The 13,317-nt window shown below is 41.4% G+C and overlaps 1 protein-coding gene across 1 annotated transcript in view; it reads right to left on the bottom strand.

Annotated features, from left to right (window-relative positions):
- The window catches only part of LOC149310518 (cullin-9-like), an 81,583-nt gene extending 68,870 nt beyond the window's left edge, over window positions 1-12,713 (bottom strand). The window contains exon 1 of the mRNA XM_089529126.1: window positions 12,568-12,713. The gene's annotated coding sequence lies outside the window, so the exon portion shown is untranslated. The remainder of the gene's footprint in view (window positions 1-12,567) is intronic.
- Window positions 12,714-13,317: the final 604 nt, after the last annotated feature.

Below are 13,317 nucleotides of genomic sequence, written 5' to 3'. Positions count from 1 at the left end.
CTTACCAAGAAAATTCCATGATAGGTTTACCTTAGGGTTTCCATACTTGAAGATACACAATAGAAACAATGACTGATCAGATATCTATTTCTGGATGATTCTGATGAAATCAGATTATTCTTAGTTCTACACAAACCCCATTCATTATTTATAATCAGATCATGCAAGCGAATTGGATAATACTTAGCAGCAGAAAGAAGTTTGGGCTTCCATCAGCCACTTACCAACTAACTAGGAAATTAACTAGGTGCTGCCTGGGTTATTATTCATGATTTCCACTCATTCAAATAAAACAAATGTGTGATAGTAACACCTACAGCATTTAACATTTCTTTTGGATCACACTAAATGCTATGCAACATGAACCAAAAATAACAATTTTCCAAAAAAAAAAGAAAAGAAAAGAAAAGAAAAGAAAAGAAAAGAAAAGAAAAGAAAAGAAAAGGTGAAGTTTACTGAACAGTTCCAAATTTGCCCAAAAATATCCAGGACGTCAGCCTTCACCTAGATTTGAAAAGAAAAGAAATCTGGAACATTTTTGGGGGGAGATACCTGAAGCAGTTGTTGGGCTGGGTTCGGCCTTTTATTACAGTCTTCATATTGATCCCATCAGAAAACATGAGTATCCCTTATCTTGAATTTCAAAATCCGAAGCTCTCCAAAAATCAAATAGGTGGCTGATAAAGTGACACCTTTGCTTTCTGATGGTTCAGTGTACACAAACTTTGTTTCATGCACAAAATTATTTTAAAATATTGTACAGTATCTTTCAGATTTATGTGTACAAGGTATATATGAAAGATAAATTAATTTTGTGTTTAGACTCCAAGGTATCTCATTATGTATTTATCTGCAAATACAAGTGTGTGTGTGTGTGTGTGTGTGTGTGTGTGTATTTAAAATCCAAAATCCAAAACACTTCTGGTCCCAAATATTTCCAGTAAGGGAAACTCAAACTGTACCATGTTAGTCCAGCAAGAAACCAACATTGGTTTATAAGGAGAACATGTTCACTGATCTTTACCAAAGATTTAAAACAGTGGTTCCCAACGTTCCTAATGCCATGACCCTTTAATACAGTTCCTCATGTTGTGGTGACCCAAACCCATTAAATTATTTTTGTTTCTACTTCATACCTGTAATTAAATAGGTGTTTTTCAATGGTCTTAGACGACCCCCTTGAAAGGGTCATTCAACCCCCAAAGGGGTCCCGACCCACAGGTTGGGAACCACTGATTTAAAAGAACATATTACAGCAGATGGAGGCTAAGACAATGATACTAGAGCTGTATCCACACTGTAGAAACAGTCAGTTTGACACTACTTTAACTGCCATGGCTCAATTCTATGGAATTCTGGAAATTGTAGTTTTGTGAGACATTTAGCTTGTGAGAGATCTGGTGTCACAATAAACTGCAAACTACATCTGGAACACCTTTCTTTTCTCTGCCAGAAATACACTCTCTCTCTCTGACTTTTAATCTCTCCCACTTCTTTAGCAAACCATTCTTGAGCTATACTATCTACTCTGTTCTCCACACTGACAACCATATATCAATACAGTGCACCCACGTTATATGAGGATGTGCTATACGCAGATTTAAGCCTATGTGGTAAAGCCGCACGGGAGCAAGGAGCGGCGTGTCCCATTCAGATGAATGGGGTGCACACCCATGGCACAGGCGCGCCGCTGCGCCACCACACGCACGAGCCCCATTCACTTGAATGGGGCTCAAGCATAGGTGGAATTTGCCTTACGCTGGGGGGGGGGGGGTCCGGAACTGTACATGATGTCAGCTGCCAAAACTCTGACTAAGGGCATGAAGAGACAGGCCAAAATAAAGCTGCTTTGCATCACTTCGGAGGTATGCTGTTTAAATGACACATGCATCTTAAGAGGCCAGAAGCTGCACCAAAGCTGCGCTCTAGTCCTTAGGACTGGAGCGTGGGTTTGGCGCAGGTTTCGGCCTCTTAGGACGCATGCATAATTTAAACAGCATACCTCCAAAGTGACCCAAAGCAGCTTTATTTTTGGCCTGTCTGTTTGGGCCCTTACTCATCTTTTTGTAGACTGATAAGATTATTAAACAAAAACATGTCTTGCTCCTCAAATCACCCAACCAGAATGTTTACACTGTAAGCTTAAGGATGGGGAGCAAGATGTATCTCTATGTTCTGTACAGTGCTTGGCAAGATCACATCCATCAAAACAGACATTTCTCTCTTGACTACTTAGCATTTTGGGAGAACTATCAAGTAGCCTGAGCGATGATACTTTCAATCACTATGACAACCTTCACTCTGGCCTAGACATTAGCAGTTCTCTTTTCTAGTTTCTCCCATCTGGCTTTTCCATATCTGTCAACTATAGAAAACACTTGCCAACTCACATAAAACTTTCTGTAAATTCAGTTCCCACCATATTCTGCCACTTTGTCTTCTGAATGTATCCATTTTCAAATGCTCACCTAAAATGACTTTGTGAGTGTTGACAGTATTGTCTTACTTCTGCTAAACTAGCATCAATTAATAATGCTTCTGTGCTGGAATCTTGGCAGTATTCTTGTCATCCAGAATAGTCTGGCTCCAATAAAGTGCTTCCATCAATTGCCATTCCATCAATGAACCAATTCAAAAGTCTTACTGACATCAACATGGAATTGATTCCAATATTAAGTCACACTTTACGGAAAGTCTGATTGCTTTCTGCTACCAGTAATTGTATTCACTGAGAATGTACACACTGACAACATGCAAGCAAAATACAGAAGTTGCTTGTGGAACAGGATTCTATAAGCAGTGCACATAATCGGAGCTACCATATATATTCTGTCAGGGATGATGGGAGTTGTAGCTCTTCACCTCTGGCTCTAACTCACCACCTTGTTATGCAGCAGAGCTGACCAGTTTTGGTCAGTGGTTAATGCTTTTCTTCCAAGCAGCAGAGTTTCAGAGAATAGGCTGAAGACCCTGACAAACTCTCCAAGCCTTCTCACTCTTCTTCCTCAGATGTCTCCAAACTTCTCCAGGATTCTGCTGACACTTGTATCTTCACCCAAGACACCAGACAACTCAGTAGACTTATATAAAAGATCTACTTTATTCTACTATATACAAATACTATATCACAATCTCTACAATCTCCAATACTCCAAACTACCCAACAACTACCCACACAATACATTGGCAAACACAGCAATTATTATAGCCATTGTTAATCACCACCCACTAGTCAGTTTCCACCCAGTGGGCGTGCACACTCATTTTGATTGGTTCACATAGCTCCACCCATACTTAAGAATTTCATCATTTCACCTTGTACACTTAATGAATCTCAGGTGTTTCCAATTATACATTCCATAATTCTGTCCTTGACATTCAAGTCTTCTAAATTACATTAGCTTTTTCACCTGTGTGGCTTCTTAATTGCTTTTGCTTAGTCACTGTGACTTTCACATACATGTTTTATTTCTTCTACTGTATATCCCATGTTGCATTTTCCTTAACATATTCATGTAGAAGTTGACCTCATGTATAAGTCAAGGGAAGGTTTTAGGGCCAAAATCATAGATTTTGATATGACCCCTGTATAAGTCACGGGTATTCAGGGGTATGTAACAAAGGATGTAAAGGACAAGACAAAAGGAAAACACCACGTCCTTCCCTCCTTCTCCCTCTCTGGACTTCTCCCGACCACCAAACATCTCTTCCCTGGTGCTGGAGGAGAAGGTTCTAACATTCAATTGAGAAGGGAAGGAATTGGAGGGAAATGGGATGTTCTGTGGTGAGAGAGATCCAAAGGAGGAAGATGGGAAGAAGAGGTTTTAATATCCAACTGAGAAGAGAATCACCTCTTACACACTCTCTCTCTCTCTCTCTCTCCTGTCTCAGCAGCTCTTACAGAAATCACTGTTACTATATTGATCCATATATAAGTCAACCCAGGATTTCAGGGTCAATTTTTGGGCACAAATTTTTCAACTTATACATGAGTATATACAGTAGGTGCATGTCACATGCCTGCAACATCATAGTGTAAGCAATGTATTTAGTAACAGAGACAGAATTCTGGGAATGATATTTCAAGTGAATGTAAACAGTGGTATGTAAACAGGTGTAGGCTGAGCATCCCTAATCTGGAAATCTGAAAACCTCCAAATAGTTAAACTTTTTTGCCACCAGCCGCCAACTTCCACCTTCGAGGAGGCGGTTGTGGTGCTCCTGCTGCTTTGCATCTCAAATCCTAAGTCTCTCTCCAGCCTTGCACCTCATACACAATGCAAGTAGTGAATGAATGATATGCAAGGCTGGAGAGAATGCAACTTGAGAGAGATGCATGAATCTTTGAAATGGCAGGAGGTGTCGATTAATGTCAAGCACTGCCCACTGTTTCTCCCATCTTTAGTCTCTCTCCAACTGCATCTCTCTTGTGCCTTTCTCCAACTTCATAAATACAATACCTATTATGCTAGTTGTGTTGCATATTGTGTATTATAAACAAATATAGTGGTCCTTCCATATTTGCGAACCCCCGTAAATCCAGGAAAACCGCAAATAAAAAACACTGTTCTTTTAACCTGAGAGAACACCTCTCTAGAAATCTCCAGGTCCTCCAGTCCAACTCTATGGTCAACAACTGTGAGAAGTTGATCACAGAATCATGCTAGAAGTATTTTCTCTAGGAACTTCTAGGTTTCCAGAAGAACTTTGTGGTCAACTTTTGGCAGAGTTGCACTGCAGGACCTAGAAATTCCAAGAGAGAACATATAAATCAAAACCACAAATAACCAAATCAGCAAAAGTCAAAGCCACAAATATGGAGGGTCAACTGTACAGGAATTTTATGAGAAACACTTCTGGTTTCAATCATTTTGGATGAGCGGTACTCAACCTGTACAACTGCAAGTAAGGCCACCCTTTAAAGCCTACACAAAGAAATACTGAAATACTCAACAATCCAGTGAGATATTTAGAAGTTAAACTACACTTATGACGTGGATTTAAGAAAAGACATTTACAACACATGTATTAGCTGCTGAATAGCAAAACATTGCATTTCAAAAACATAACACAAAACTGCAACAAAATATAATGTCCACATTACACTCTGTATAACTTTTCCTAATCAGGTTAACCCCCCCCCCCCAAAAAAAAATACTAGTTCTAATTTCTAAATAGATTCCCATGCAAATGGTGCATTCATCCTAACAAGTATTTTATTTTTCAATTTGAATATTTATACTCAACATCCAAGAAAACTTGTTTATGCTCACATTTTAAATTAATTAAAAAATCAAATACAGCTGTTTTACAGGACCGCCAACATATTTAACACAGGTCTTCTTAAAGACATGTTATCATAAAAATATCTCTTTTTTTCACAACCATTTCTGGAAACCAGCATGAACAAAGAAACCCTTGCACCCCGGTGGCAATCAAGCTGTATATCACATGAAGAGCTAATCAAGAGAGATTTCTGAGCCTGCCCTCACCACCCAGTGCATTTTGGCATTAAAGTTGTCCGATTAGATATTTTCAAAGGCAAAAAACCCTGGCATTTATTATGAGTGCAATGTAATGCTAAGGAACTGAGCTAAAGTGTTTTGAAACATCCATGCACGCATAATGAAAAAGAAACTAATTTTGGATCTTAAAAAGAAAGACCCAAAACAAGCACAAAGTTAGCTGTTTAATTTTTTTTTATTTTTTAAATAAAGGAGGTAATAAAGGAGAAAATGTTAACAGTGTTTTGTAATCTGACACTTTTAAATAGTATTTTCAACTTGTTGGCCCCTATAAGCTCATTGGATAGAATGGGATAGAAAAAGAATTAACACAAACAACAAGCAGTTAAAATGTAGGTCAGTTTTTTAAACTAGAAGTATAATACTATCATATTTTGACTTTTCTTGTTTTAAAACTATTTTGGTTACAAAGCCACTATAAAACAATAATATTCCCAAATTTGGTAATATTAAAGATCACCTGTATCGCCTGTTAAGAACCAACACATTTTAAGCTCATTTATTTCCATCTGTACCCAACCCAGAATAACCTTTAAGTATTTTTTTACCTTGGTTTATCCCACCTTTTTGTTATTCACTGGCTATATGGGTAAGGGAAGAATAAAAACTGGTTTCTTTTTTTGCCTTTCTTTGAATTCCCTCAAGTGAACTTCACACTGGCCTCTCCATACACAACTCTACTTTTGTTAAAACTGAAGCATTCTTTCCCTTCAAAACTCTCAAAATACTTATCATTTTATTTAACTTCAGACCAGCAGCTGATTAAACATTTTGGTTCTTGATCAATTAAAACCAATTATCTTAAAAAAACATTTTAGTCACTTGACAAACTTGTAAAGCTCATTTTCTAGTGTCACATGTCTTTCACACCAGCAGTAGTTCCTTTGAAGATAAATTCCAGAGAACTCTGACTCACAATTCTAGAGAACAAACCTTTAACTCACAGATCTGATAAAGCAGGCTCTTGACTATCTAGGAAAACTGATGCAACAATTGTGTGTTATTGCTTCAAGTGCTACACCAACAAGAGATTCTGCTGCAGGATAAGCTAATTTAAATTATACCAATAATCAAAACTGTCACTTTAAAATACTGAGTTAAATCAAATTCCCATTTTGTAAGTTGCAGACATTTCCTAACACCTTTAACATATACAGCGCACCCGCGCCATACGCAAGGGCCCACTGTACTAATCTACAGTAAACAAAGCATAATCAAATACCTTTGGTTGCATATTTATAACAAGTTGCACCAGACAGCTATAACTGAATAAAAGTAAGGGCATAACTGTAATATCGATGCATTTGTGTCAAAAAGTGTAATTTATTTGAAGCCAAAGTTAAGTTTGTTGGACTGTGAATTAAAGGCTCTGAATTGTAAGGCACATAATGTGAAGAACATTATGATATGATGAAAATGAGACATCCATACAGTTCTGTCATTAGTCAGCAATATTAATCATTGACCATAAAAATGTTTTGTAGTTATCCACTGTTATCATATTTATGTTTGCCTTCAAAAACCAAGCATTTTCTTCAATGGCTTTTTCTTTTATGAAAAACAAATAAACTTTAACGTGGCTCATTTTGAGGGGGAATTAAAATATATACAGTACATATCATTTATTAATAGTGCAATCATATACTTGCATACTTAGTAATCAGCCTGGGTTTGTTCAAAACACAGTATGCATATAAAACTGTAACTAAACATGTTCTTAGCCCATGTTTCAGATATAACATATATTCAGCTTATACATGCTGTATGTGATTTCTGTCCCCTTTAAGCTACATGATGTTACAACCAACATTTTCAAGAATTTCAAATAAGTACATCTAGTCAGATATACAACTGAACACTAAAGTTAGCACTATTCTAGTCACTGTACTCCCCATCACCATGTACAGATGTAAGAGTTGAACAATGAAAGAAGCAGATAAGGAAAAACTCATTCGAGATGTAATGTTACAGAAGAGTACTGAGGATATCGTGGATGGCCAAAACAAATAAAGAAATGGGTCCTAGAACAGATTAAGGCTGAACTCTCTCTGGAAGTCAAGATGATTAAACTGAGGCTGTTATATTTTGACCACATCATGAGAAGGCATGAACCCTTAGAAAAGACAACGATGCTAGGAAAGGCAGAAGGCAGCAGAAAGAGAGGAATACTGCACACCAGATGAATAGACTTAGTTGGAGAGATCATGGGCACAAATCTGCAGGATCTGAGCAGTGGAAGACGGGACATTGGAGATGTCTCATCCATAGGGTAACATGAGTCAAGGTTGAAGGCAGTTAACAACAACAATGGTCCAAAACACACTGCATAAATAATCCATTTTGAGACAGCATTTGAGAATGCTAGGAAATTCTGGGAGCTATAGTTTTGTGACCTCTCCATTGACGCCCCCTTGTCGTGGGGGATAGGCTTGCGTACCCTAATGAAATGGTAAGCTATGTTGGCGGTGGTATAATAGCCACCGGTAGGGCCTCCCATGCCAGACAAGTCACAACCGAAGGGTCTGACCAAGAGCGCCAAAGGGCAGGATGGGCTCTCTAGCCTTATGGCAACCATCCTAGGAGAAGGAAAACTCTAATCCCAAACCCGGGCAGATGGTGCTCATCTAACCCTGTAAGGTCAACCATCTAAGAGAAAGAAACTCTAATCAAACCTACGACCCGAGGACCTCACTGCCACCGTCCATACTTGTCAAGGCCTCAGCAGTCAAACCTCTGGTTTAAAGGGTGAGGCCAGTTCTGTGCACGCTGCGATCCACCAGAAAAATGTGTCATTTAAACAGGCTCGAAGGGTACATCCAACTTCCGAAAAAGCCCTGTAGCAATAGGCAAGGAACGAAATGGCAGGTGTAAAGATGCACTGGAAGCCGCAGACCCAACCCTGCATGCAGGCGGTTCAGGACTTTGGTCGCTTGAGACTGACCCAGGGATGACAGTCTTGTTGGGTAGCATTCTGAATGACCAAGAAGCCTTTTTAAAGGACAGCACTGCTTGCTCCATATGGAGAGAGGCCTAGACAAGGTGGCCTAACAAAAGCTTATCCCCAACTACCCGGTTGGCTAGCCGTGGCCAATGGGCATCTTCTGATGCAGTTGAACAAAGACAAAGGTGCAAATAATAGACTAACCCTTGCATGCTGGAACATCAGAACCATGCAAGATTCTGCAGATAGTGGTTGTCCTGAGCGTTGTTCTGCTTTATTAGCCGATGAATTGTCACGACTTACTATGTGACAAATGTTGCTGTCCTTGAGCAAGCAGGGATCACCAGCATTGAGGCCATGCTATTGAGGACGCAGCTGCACTGGGCAGGACACGTTTCCAGGATGAAGGACCATCATCTCCCAAAAATAGTATTCTACGGTGAAGTTGCCATGGGTCAGCGTAAGAGGGGCGCCCCAAAGAAGAGATACAAGGACTCCCTGAAACAACATCTCAGGCTTGGCCAAATTGATCACCAACAATGGTCCGCCCTGGCCTCGCATCGGGAGGCATGGAGACGCACCATCCACGATGCTGCAGCCTTTTTCGAAAGCTCACGGCGAACGAGTCTTGAAGAGAAATGACAACACAGAAAGAACCACAACCTGGAAACATCACCCAAGGAGACTTTCTGCTGTGCTTTCTGCAACCGGACTTGTTTATCTCGGATTGGCCTTTTTAGTCATCAATGCACTTGTAGAAAGCACGGGATGAGTCCTTCCTGAATCTTTGTTCGCAAAGAAAAGCCAATGGATGGAGTTTTACGAGACTTTTAGCCTTCTCCGTCAGAGAACTCTGGTGCCACAATAAACTATAATTCCCAGGATTCCCTAGCACTGATGCAGGGCAGTTAAAGTACTGTCACACTTGATTATTTCAGTAGTGTGTTTTGGACCAATGTCTAGTCATCATTTCAAAACAACAACAAAAAAATCCATCCCATTATATTTACTTTTTCAAAGAAAACTGTCGAGTGCTCCCCCCCCCCAAACTTTTCCTTCAGGGAGATTCCCAAACTGTACTTGTCGCCAGAATATTACAAACAAGTTCATGAGATATTAAAAAGCTCCTAACATCGTCATAACCCCCCTCCTCAGCCATGATATCTTTGCCTGACAAAGAAGCCAGGGAAGCTTCAAAAAGTTTGCATGACATATTTTCTGCATTTTGTTTCAGTCAATAAAAGTACTACTATTTTGTGGATTTTTAATATTTTTATATTATTGTATTACATGACTACTTCCCAATATGTTTCCTCTTACAGGACAATATGCTATAATTTCAGTTAATTTCCTCCACAATGAGATCAACTGTAATATCAACTGCCTGTCTGGAAGAAGAAAAGCCCTCCCTTCATCCTCCATCTTGAGGAGGAGAGAGGCAGGCTAGCTCCACTAGGCCTGCCTGGAAGAAGCAGAGCCCTCCCTCCGGTCCATCTGCCTTGGTCCAGGCCTCAGAGGGAGAGAAGAATGCTGGACCTGATCCCCTCCCTCCCCACCATTCCCTTCTCCTTTTGTGTCATGTCTTTTAGATTGTAAGCCTGAGGGCAGGGAACTGCACAGATTCCCAGTGATTGGGCGGCATATAAATAAATCCTATTATTATTATTAATATCTAAGGGAGGGAAGGAGAACAAGGAAGGAAAGATAGCCTTGTGATTACTATGACTATTTGTTCTCCTATTTGTGTGAGAGACAGTATGGCATAGTGGTTTGAGTATTGAGCAGGGTATGTTTGTTTGTGGGATTTACATCCCACCTTTCTCCCAAAATAGGATTCAAGGCAACTTACAATAATTTTAAAAGACAAAACTAAAACTTTAATTACAAAAGTTAAAAAAATAATTAAACAATACTAATACTAAAACATACGTTAAAAACCAGCACAATTGAAACCATTTTAAAAGTGGGGGAAAAAAAGATTGATGCCTTAAAACAGCACACTACACAACATAAGTAAAATCTTACATGAGGAAAATCAAACATAAGTTTGATTCTGAGCTTGGCCATAAAAGCCCATTGGGTGACCTGGGACAAGTCACATTCTCTCAGCCTCAGAGGATGGCAATAATAACCCCCCTGAACAAATCTTGCCACAAAAAACCCATGACAGAAGGAATAAATTGTGGCAGAGGCTGTGCAAGAGGGATGCCTGTCGTACTTCTCAGGCTATTCTCACCATTTTTGCAATGCATTTTTAAAGGTGGCAACCCTGTCAGTTTGACTTCAAGTAGTTGTGTGCCTTAAAGTTGTTTCCAGCATATGGAGACCATAAGGCAATCCTGTCCTGGGCTTTTCTTGGCAAGATTTGTTCAGAGGTTTACCACTGCATCCTCTGAAGCTGAGAGAGTGTGACTTGCTCAGTAGGGCTCATGGCTGAACAGGAATTCGAACCTTGGTCTCCAGAGTCACAGTCCAACATGCAAACCACTATGCCATGCTGGCTCACATTAGGATTAGTGTGTTTTGGACCTAAGTAAAAGAAGTTGGTGGCCTGAGCTTTGGTAGATTTGAAGTTCAAAACACACTGCAGAAATAAACCAATTTGACACCACTTGAACTGCCTTGGCTTAATGCTAGGGAATTCTGGGAGCTGTAGCTTAGTGAGACATTTAACCTTCTCTGTCAGAGAACTCTGGTGTCACAACAAACTACAATTGCCAGAATTTGCTAGCACTGAGCCAGGGCAGTTAAAGAGGTCTCACAAAATCGTAGAGTTGGAAGAGACCACTAGGGCCATCCAGTCCAACCCCATTCTGCCATGCAGGAAATCCAAATCAAAGCATCCCCGACAGATGGCCATCCAGCCTCTGCTTAAAGACCTCCAAAGATGGAGACTCCACTACACTCCGAGGGAGTGTGTTCCACTGTTGAACAGCCCTTACTGTCAGGAAGTTCCTCCTAATGTTGAGGTGGAATCTCTTTTCCTGCAGCTTGCATCCATTGCTCCAGGTCCTAGTCTCTGGAGAAGCAGAAAACAAGCTTGTGCCCTCCTCAGTATGACATCCCTTCAAGTATTTAAACAGGGCTATCATATCATCCCTTAACCGTCTCTTCTCCAGGCTAAACATCCCCAGCTCCCTGAGTCGTTCCTCATAGGGCATGGTTTCCAGACCTTTCACCATTTTAGTCGCCCTCCTTTGGACACGCTACAGTTTCTCAATGTCCTTTTGGAATTGTGGTGCCCAGAACTGGACACAATATTCCAGGTGGGGCCTGACTAAAGCAGAATAGAGTGGCACTATGACTTCCCTTGATCTAGACGCTATACTTCTATTGATGCAGCCTAAAATCGCATTGGCCTTGTGCAATGCCACATCACACTGTTGACTCATGTTCAACTTGTGGTCTACTTGGACTCCCAGATCCCTTTCACATGTACTTTCATTCAGCAATGTGTCTCCCATCCTATATCTGTGCATTTTATTTTTCTGCCCTAACTGCAGTACCTTACATTTCTCTGTGTTGAATTTCATTTTGTTAGCTTTGGCCCAGCTTTCTAGTCTATTCAGGTCATTTTGAATGTAGATCCTGTCCTCTGGAGTATTAGCTATTCCTCCTAATTCGGTGTCATCTGCAAATGTGATAAGTATCTGTCGGGATGCTTTGACTGTGATTTCCTGCATGGCAGAAGGGGGTTGGACTGGAAAGCCCTCGCAGTCTCTTCCAACTCTATGGTTCTAATTCTGTCCTCCAAGTCATTGATGAAGATGCTGAATAACCTTGTTGCCCAGGAGAGAGCCCTGTGGGACCCCACTGGTCACTTCCCTCCAGGCTGAAAAGGAGCCATTGCTGAGCACCCTTTGCCTTCGGCCAGTCAACCAATTGCAAATCCATGTAAGAGTTGCCTGCCTTAAAGTCCGAGGGGCTCCCACCTTCCATCCCTTCGAGGCGGGGATGGCCCTGTTTGCTGGACATTCAAGGCCTCAGCGCGGCCTCCGACGCCGCCGCCGCCCTCACAAGGCAAAAAGGGCGGGAAGAGTTCGGAGATGGAGGAGAAGGAGAAGGAAGCCACCCATTTCGCCTCAGGAGCCCGTTACTTACCTCTCCAACCAAACGCCGAAAGCAGCGGCGACGGCGACGCCTCCTCCTCCTTTCTTTTCCCGGCCACTTCAGCCTTCTCTCCACAACTTCCGGGTGACCCAAGCGCATGCGCGAAAGTAGACACACGCGCGCGCGGAGACCCTCAGCCTTTCTGCTTCCCTCTGGTCGGCTCGGGCTACGGATCCCGACCAGGGACAAACATACATAGCAGCCGCTCCCAACCGTCACTCACTCAAAGGAGGGGTCTCCGCTCGCAGATGGAATGAGGAGTGCGCCTGCGCAGAAAGCATCCGCCCCGCCCACAAAACACACTGCAGAAAGGGATCTTGGGAATTGTAGTTTATTTTTTTGCACCAGAGTTCTGACAGAAAAGGATCAATAAATGTCTCACACAAAACCATTACAGTACAGTTCTCAGGAATGCCTAGCAATTGAGCCCAGGGCAGTTAAAGCGGTCTCAAACTGGATTATTATTACTAGTAGTAGTATTAATGTCCTGCCTTCTTCTCAGTACATGGGCTCAAGGCGGCTTACAAATCTAAGGCTGCATCCAAAGTGGAGAAATAGCCTGGTTTGGTGCCACATTAACTGCCCTTGGCTTGAGGCTATGGAATTCTGGGAGCTGGAGTTTGTTGGGGGGGCCTTGACTTATATATGAGGTCGACTTATAGTGGAGTATATAGGGCACCTTCCTCCTCCCTCTCCAGCTCATTCTTCCAGCTGTTTAATATGTTAAGGTGAAGAAAGGCT

This window comes from Sceloporus occidentalis, unplaced genomic scaffold (genome assembly GCF_023333645.1).
Source record: "Sceloporus occidentalis isolate IW3139 unplaced genomic scaffold, rSceOcc1.0.p SCAF_6, whole genome shotgun sequence".
Lineage (NCBI taxonomy): Eukaryota > Metazoa > Chordata > Lepidosauria > Squamata > Phrynosomatidae > Sceloporus > Sceloporus occidentalis.
The sequence above is the reverse complement of the archived record's forward strand: the minus strand, read 5'-3'. Positions and strand labels throughout refer to the sequence as shown.